Source organism: Rattus norvegicus, chromosome 1 (assembly GCF_036323735.1).
Source record: "Rattus norvegicus strain BN/NHsdMcwi chromosome 1, GRCr8, whole genome shotgun sequence".
NCBI classification, from domain to species: domain Eukaryota; kingdom Metazoa; phylum Chordata; class Mammalia; order Rodentia; family Muridae; genus Rattus; species Rattus norvegicus.
In genome coordinates this window covers 173906195-173915101 of record NC_086019.1, presented here as the reverse complement: position 1 = coordinate 173915101, position 8907 = coordinate 173906195, and the positions used below count along the sequence as shown (strand labels likewise).

The 8907-nt window shown below is 38.1% G+C and overlaps 1 protein-coding gene and 1 pseudogene across 13 annotated transcripts in view; both read left to right on the top strand.

The window, feature by feature from the left end:
• Sbf2 (SET binding factor 2) overlaps positions 1 to 8907 on the top strand; it is a 366952-nt gene that overhangs the window by 239488 nt on the left and 118557 nt on the right.
• On the top strand, positions 8293 to 8890 carry Kmt5a-ps1 (lysine methyltransferase 5A, pseudogene 1; annotated as a pseudogene).

Sequence of the window (8907 nt, the reverse complement as noted above, 5' to 3'; positions counted from 1 at the left end):
CATGGGTGCCTGGTGTTTGGTGAGGCCAGAGAAGGACATTGGATTCCCTGAAACTAAGGTAACCACTGAGCCATCTCTCCTGCCTCTATAACTTCATTTTTTTTTTGAGATTCTATATCTATGTGTGTTTTGTCTGCATATATGTTTGTGCAGCACATTGATAGAATACCTGTGGAGGCCAGAAGAGGAGACATTGGATCTCATGGAACTAGATGATGGTCCTGAGTCACACAGTGTGAGTGCTGAAAATTATTCCTGGATCCTTTGGGAAATCAGTGCTCTTAACCACTGAGTCATTTCCCAAGCACCTGTAACTTCATATTTTAAATTAAAAATTTAATTTAATTTAATTTAATGTTTAATTCAAAATTATAAAAAGTAAGCAATGCCCATTTTTATGTATACAAGGCACATTTAGACTGAAATACTTTAGCTATGTTTTTAGAGTGCTTCATTTTCCCCTACTGTCACAGTAGCCCAAAAGTATTCTACTGGATTTGATTTACTCAGTCTCTTTATTCTGGAACTCAGCCCTGTTAAAGAGTATGTGTAAAAGTAGACTTTGCAGTTTGAGGGATGATTTTTCTATAAATAATGCATCAAAACTTGTTCTGCCAAGATTTTGACCATTGCAATGACCTCTTGAGACATATCTTTTTAGGATGAAGTAATATACCTTAAGAACACGCTTTCCTAATGTGGACTGTCATGAGTACATATTGAGCTAACATCGTGTTCTATAAACTTCATACAACTGGCTTCTAGAATCCACCATGTTTGCAGGAGATATCTGCCTGAGTTCCCATTCTGGGTAGTCTTTTCATTGAGCCAGTTGAAATCAGAAATGGATTCGACAAAGGATTTAGGACATTATGAAACAAAGATTATTAGAGATAGTTGATAAACTCTTCTAGCTGAAGAATGGGTCCACAAAGGGGAGACAGTTGGGTCAAGCTAGCAGTACCATAGTAACCTGCCAGGAATAAGAAAGAAGGTCATTCCACATCAAACCAGATACACTCAAACTAATAGAAGAAAAAGGGGAGAAGAAGCTTGAAAACATGGGCACTGGAGACAATTTCCTGAAGAAAACACCAATGCCTTATGCTCTAAGATCAAGAATCGACAAATAGAATCTCATAAAACTACAAAGCTTCTGTAAGGCAAAGGACATTGTTGTTAGGACAAAACGGTAACCAAACAGATTGAGAAAAGATCTTTACCAATCCTACAACTGATAGAGGGCTAATATCCAAAATATACTAAGAACTCACGAAGTTAGACTGCAGGGAGACAAATTAACCCTGTTAAAAAATGGGGTTCAGAGCTAAACAAAGAATTCACAACTGAGGAATGTCAAATAACTGAGAAGCACCTAAAGAAATGTTCAACATCTTTAGTCATAAGGGAAATGCAAATCAAAACAACCCTGAGATTTCACCTCACACCAGTCAGAATGGCTAAGATCAATAACTCCGGGGACAGCAGATGCTGGCAAGGATGTGGAGAAAGAGGAACACTCCTCCATTGTTGGTGGGATTGCAGACTGGTACAACCATTCTGGAAATCAGTCTGGAGGTTCCTCAGAAAATTGGACGTTGAATTACCTGAGGACCCAGCTATAACTTTCTTGGGCATATACCCAAAAGATGCCCCAAAATATAACAAAGACCCATGCTCCACTATGTTCATAGCAGCCTTATTTATAATAGCCAGAAGCTGGAAAGAACCCAGATGCCCTTCAGCAGAGGAATAGATACAGAAAATGTGGTACATCTACACAATAGAATACTACTCAGCTATCAAAAACAATGACTTTATGAAATTCATACACAAATGAATGGAACTGGAAAATATCATTCTGAATGAGGTAACCCAATCATAGAAAAACACACATGGTATGCACTCATTGATAAGTGGATATTAGCCCAAATGCTCAAATTACCCTAGATGCACGGAACACATCAAACTCAAGAAGGATAACCAAAATGCAGATGCTTCACTGCTTCTTTAAAAGGGGAACAAGAATACCCTTGGGAGGGGATAAGGAGGCAAAGTTTAGAACAGAGACTGAAGGAACACCCATTCAGAGCCTGCCCCACATGTGGCCCATACATATACAGCAACCCAATTAGATAAGATGGATGAAGCAAAGAAGTGCAGACCGACAGGAGCCGGATGTAGATCTCTCCTGAGAGACACAGCCAGAATACAGCAAATACAGAGGCGAATGCCAGCAGCAAACCACTGAACTGAGAATGGGACCCCCGTTGAAGGAATCAGAGAAAGAACTGGAAGAGCTTGAAGGGGCTCGAGACCCCATATGAACAACAATGCCAAGCAACCAGAGCTTCCAGGGACTAAGCCACTACCTAAAGACTATACATGGACTGACCCTGGACTCTGACCTCATAGGTAGCAATGAATATCCTAGTAAGAGCACCAGTGGAAGGGGAAGCCCTGGGTCCTGCCAAGGCTGGACCCTCAGTGAATGGGATTCTTGGCGGGGAGGGCGGTAATGGGGGGAGGATTGGGAGGAGAACACCCAGAATGGGACAGGGAGAGGTTAGAGGGATGTTGGCATGGAAACTGGGAAAGGGAATAACAATTGAAATGTAGATAAGAAATAACCAATTTAATAAAGATGGAGAAAAGGGAAAAAAAAAAGAATGGGAGGGGGAGAGGTTAGGGAGGTGTTGGCATGGAAACCAGGAAAGGGAATAACATTTGATATGTAAATAAGAAATACCCAATTTAATAAAGATGGAAAAAAAGAAAGAAAGGTCATAACGGCCAGGCCTATGCTTTTTCCAGTATTCTAGACAGGGTGTCTTTATTTGGCAACAATGTTTGATCTTTGAGTGATCATATATTAATTATTCTCTGTTACTGTGACAAAGTACTTGAGAAACAAGCTTAAAGGATAACAGATATATTTGGCTCCCAGTTTCAAAGTTTCAGTCTTTGGTTGGCTGTTCCATTGTTGCTGGGCTTTACTGGGACAAAGCATCATGAGGCAGGAAATAGCAGAACAAAGTTGCTCATCTCACTCATTGTGGCCAATTGTTTTCAAAGCTGGCATCCAGGTTGTTAGCCTGTGAGCCTTGGGGATAATTCTAGGTTCAACCATTCTATCAAACAGTTCTATTTCTTTAGATTTAAAGAAAAAGATTGTGTAAGTAGATAATCTCAATTTTTATAATCTTTATTCATACAAAACAGTGCTTTTATTAAAATTTAGTGTTATTTCTAATGTGAAATATGTATATAAAAACAGAAGTACACTATAACAATGGGTTAAAATATTAATGTGTGCTTAAGAATATTGCCTTTATATTTATTCATATATATAAATATTAGATATAGATGTTTATCATTTATAAACTTTGTATATTTTAAAATATGGCAACTAAAACTACATGTAAAACAAAACCCAGTAACTGAAGGTATAAATTATATTTTTAATGAGAGATGTAAAAGAAGAACATTGAATCCAAATAGTTCTTTTTCACCCAAGTCCAGATCAACTGGGTTTTTTTCATGAACCCTTTCAGGATATTAGAGGCAGCCATTGCTCTTGTGTGCGCCTATGATGTCTTTGTCTGCTTCCAGTGTTGTATGTCAAGTACATTGATTTGCATTAGCTATTTCTGGACTTATCTGTCCACTAGCTTCTAAAGTTTCTTGACAGAATAATTCCCAATGATAGGGACCATGCATACATTTTCAACTCGTAGTCCCTGGGTTTATTCTTCCTGGATGATAAAAGCAGAAATATGTGAGTGTAAATACTAATAGCTAATTTTTTTGAAACATTTACATTTTTCTTAAGAATTTAGGGGATATTCTTTAAGCAAATTAAAATAACTTTTAACATATACAATATTTCAAATATTATAACTATAAGCAACACATGCAGAATTTTTGGTGGATATAACTTCAACTTTTTTGGTAAACATCAGGTGACATACTGGAATAATATTTTAAGAGAATATTTCATTCTTATGAATAGCTATATAATCTTTTCCAAAATGGCTGTCCCAGTTTGAATCCCTGCAGCAACACAACAGGTGTTTTTTCTAACAAAATCATATAACAGCTTTATATGTGGCTTTTACACACTATCGTTTTAAAGAAAGAAACAACTCAATGATTTTTTTTTGTTATCTTTATTAACTTGAGTATTTCTTATTTACATTTCGATTGTTATTCCCTTTCCCGGTTTCTGGGCCAACATCCCCCTAGCCCCTCCCCCTCCCCTTCTATATTGGTGTTTCTCTCCCCATCCTCCCCCCATTACCGCCCACTCCCCAACAATCCTGTTCACTAGGTGTTCAGTCTTGGCAGGACCAAGGGCTTCCCCTTCCACTGGTGCTCTTACTAGGCTATTCATTCTACCTATGAGGTTGGAGCCCAGGGTCAGTCCATGTATAGTCTTTGGAAGCTCTGGTTGGTTGGCATTGTTGTTCATATGGGGTCTCAAGCCCCTTCAAGCTCTTCTAGTCCTTTCTCTGATTCCTTCAACGGGGGTCCTGTTCTCAGTTCAGTAGTTTGTTGCTGGCATTTGCCTATGTATTTGCTGTATTCTGGCTGTGTCTCTCAGGAGAGATCTACATCCAGTTCCTGTCAGCCTGCACTTCTTTGCTTCATCCATCTTATCTAATTGGGTTGCTGTATAAGTATAGGCCACATGTGGGGCAGGCTCTGAATGGGTGTTCCTTCTGCCTCTGTTTTAAACTTTGCCTCCCTATTCCCTGCCAAGAGTATTCTTGTTCCCTTTTTAAAGAAGGAGTGAAGCATTCACATTTTGGTCATCCCTCTTGAGTTTCATGTGTTCTGTGCATCTAGGGCAATTCAAACATTTGGACTAATATCCACTTATTCCATGTGTGTTTTTCTGTGATTGGGTTACCTCACTCAGGATGATATTTTCCAGTTCCATCCATTTGCCTATTAATCTCATAAAGTCATTGTTTTTGATAGCTGAGTAATATTCCATTGTGTAGATGTACCACATTCCTCTGTTGAAGGGCATCTGGGTTCTTTCCAGCTTCTGGCTATTATAAATAAGGCTGCGATGAACATAGTGGAGCACGTGTCTCTTTTATATGTTGAGGCATCTTTTGGGTATATGCCCAAGAGAGGTATAGCTGGATCCTCAGGCAGTTCAATGTCCAATTTTCTGAGGAACCTCCAGACTGATTTCCAGAATGGTTTTACCAGTCTGCAATCCCACCAACAATGGAGGAGTGTTCCTCTTTCTCCACATCCTCGCCAGCATCTGCTGTCACCTGAGTTTTTGATCTTAGCCATTCTCACTGGTGTGAGGTGAAATCTCAGGGTTGTTTTGATTTGCATTTCCCTTATGACTAAAGATGTTGAACATTTCTTTAGGTGTTTCTCAACCATTTGGCATTCCTCAACTGTGAATTCTTTGTTTAGCTCTGAACCCCATTTTTTAATAGGGTTATTTGTCTCCCTGGGGTCTAACTTCTTGAGTTCTTTGTATATTTTGGATATAAGGCCTCTATCTGTTGTAGGATTGGTAAAGATCTTTTCCCAATCTGTTGGTTGTCATTTTGTCCTAACAACAATGTCCTTTGTCTTACAAAAGCTTTGTAGTTTTATGAGATCCCATTTGTCGATTCTTGATCTTAGAGCATAAGCCTCAATGATTTATTTTTATCAAATAATTTTCAAAACCTAACACATCAAATCTATTGCTTTTTAATGTATATTTTATTATTTCACCTTACTCTGTTATCTTCTCTTCAACCAATCTGACTTGGTTGTATTCTTCAGTTTAAACAACTAGTGACATCATCACTGTAAACTTGTTGAAATTATACTATTGTAAATTACAGTATTGCATTATCATGTATTTACTTTAGTGTAATTTGATGGGTTACATGAATTAACCAATGTTAACCAGAAGAGATCCTTAGAGGACTAACTTGTTGTGTGGCGTTAGATGTGACCATGGTGCTTGATAAATACTAATCAACATGGTGGTAGTGACAAGGTGACAATTCTGTCTCCTGAAACCTTTCAAGAAGGCTGTTTTTGACATCTGTTAGATATAGGTACTTGTGCACATCAATTACCAAGCCACTTACACAAAAGTGTGAAATTTGGATAGTTTTATTGTTTTATTTTATTTAGAAATAATAGAATATGCTGTGCTTTTCAATTTGATTTATTTGAAAATTTCACTTGTTACATTAGATACCATTGAAATTCTCTTTATTTGTACATGCTTCTTCATGAAATAGTCTTACATCGTTATCCACACTTTGTTCATTTACCCAAATACAGACGTTTGATACAAAACAAGGAGCCGTAAGAAACTAGAAACCATGAAGAAATGGTATCTGAACTAAAAACTGAAGTGAAGGGAAGATTTGTATACCGAGGATGAAGGGGAGAATGTCATATGGTCAAAGCAAGAAGAGAAAACTATGGCCTCTATTCAGTCATTGGCATACAATAGAGTCCTACTTTTATTTCTGTTGCTGTAGTAAAACAGAAGTCCTAACAGAAGTATCCTAACAGAAGTATCTTATTAGAGAAACTTTATTTTAGCTCACAATTCCAGGGTACAGTCCTTGTGTAGGTGATGGGAATTTAAACAGCTAGTCACATTAAATCCACAGTGAAGAGCAGAGAGAAATGAGCACACGCATGCTTCACTTGATGCTTACCTCAAATCCTCTATTCCTAACAGTTTAGGGCCTCCTCCTGGGGAATGTTGCCTCCCGTAATGGACTGGGTCTTCCGAGATAAATTTAGGACAATCTCCCACAACCAACCCGGTGTAAATAATCTCTCATTAAGGTTCTCTGCATAGGCAATTCTAGATTACACTAAGTTGATAATTAATGCTACCAATCATGACAAATAGAACTCAATTTTTTTTCTGAATGATTGAATCAGTCTTTAATGGCTTCTTTTCCACATTTCTCAGAGTAGTCCTTCTGACACAAACAAGGAAAAAGCTAATGCAACACAATGCCCCAATTTAATGACTTTCACATTACTAACAAAAATCCCAAGAAAATGTTGATATTTAGATCACTGTTAAACTTTTATTGATATAGTAAATATTTTTGGAAAGGTGTAAAGACGTTAGAAAACTTCTTATTGGGAAACCCAATCCATCTATATATTAGGGTAATACCACAAATGATGTTCACCCTCTCTCAGTGACTGGTGCAGACATAGAGGCTCTGTACTGCTGTGATGCATGGACACTAGAAATGTTAACTCAGGTGCTAACAAGTCTCAAAGCAGTGGTTTGGGGGGACCAAATCCAGAAATGCTTCCACTCATTGTTCTATTTATATGCTATTTAAAAATAAAATCCTCATCTTTACAGAGTTTCTTTGACTACATTTCAGTATGTTCTAGAACTTACTAGGAATTAGTTACAGGGGTTTTTTTCCTAACTAATATCAATTCTTTTGAATCATTAGTTAAATGAGTTCCTTTTGAAACTAAGTTTTTAAATTGATGTGTATATCTTAGGTAGTAAAATATACTACTGTTCATTATAGTTTTAGCAGATCAAATAAGTGAAATGATGTAAATATTTTAAGATTAATTTACATTGGTAAATTTTAGCAGCCATTTCAGGAGAAAAAGTGGTAAGTCGTGGGTGTGCTAGTGCTTGTAACCCTGGCCTTCAGGAGGTGAGGCAGGAGTGAATGTAATAACAAACTAACAAACATACCAAGCTATGGTTCAACGTGGGCTACATAGCAAGCCCTTTTCTAAATATACCTCAAATAATAATTTATGGTCATCATCATCGTTATTGTTTAAGATAAGTTTTCTCTGTGTAGCCTTGACTGTCCTAGAACTTACCCTATAGACCAGGCTGGCCAGATTCACCAGCCTCTGTCTCTTACTGAGACTAAAGATGTGTACCACCATGCCCAGCCCAAAATTAATTTTAAAAAGAGAAAATAAATGAAAGCAATGTCACTTAATGTCACTTTTATAGCAGAGTAGGAGTATGTGAGCATGTCATAGACAACAACAATAATAATAATATATGAAAACTTTTTATTCCATTCATGGATTTAGAAAATGGCTACTGTAATAAAATTAAAACAGATCTTTCTAACACATCTATTAGTAATATAGTACAGAATGGAAAATGGTTCACAACCAGCTATAACATCTCTACCTGCACTAAAAGACAAGACTATTTAACAACAAAAAATTAATATCAGAAAAAGCTGGGTTTCCCAGGCAGGTGGTGACAGAGCAGGCCACAAGATCTATGCTTACATGAGTCTGAACAAATGCTCTGGAATGCACTGTCTACTTCAGGAAGAGAACTCGATTGCACATCATGCAGTCAAATGCTCGGGGAAACCATTAGCTGGAATCTAAAGGAAGCAAGAAGAGAAAAGAAACACTGGGAATGTTATCCGAAGTGTTGTGAAGTTAGAAAGAAACGCTGGGAATGTTATCCAAAGCACTGTGAAGTCAAGTCAACAGAAGAGCAAAGATACCAGGAGAGCTTCCCTGGCGCCTTTTCCAAACCAAAAATCTGAAGCAGCAGAACCTCCAAAATCTCCACCCCCATCATGATTCTACCAGTGTAGCAAGCCCCGAAAAAGCCCCTCAAGGGCAAGAAGGCCCCTCAGAAAAAGTCTCAAGGGAAAACACAGCAGAATAGAAAACTCACAGATTTCTACCTTGTGCAAAGGAACTCTAGGAAGAGCAAAGCTGAGCCGCAGGAATTAAGAGCGGGAAGGAAGAAGGCGTGAAGATGAAGATAGGGGCTGGAGAGATGGCTCAGAGGTTAAGAGCACTGACTGCTCCTCCAGAGGTCCTGAGTGCAAATCCCTGCAACCATTTGGTGGCTCACAACCATCTGTAATGGGATCTGATGCTCTC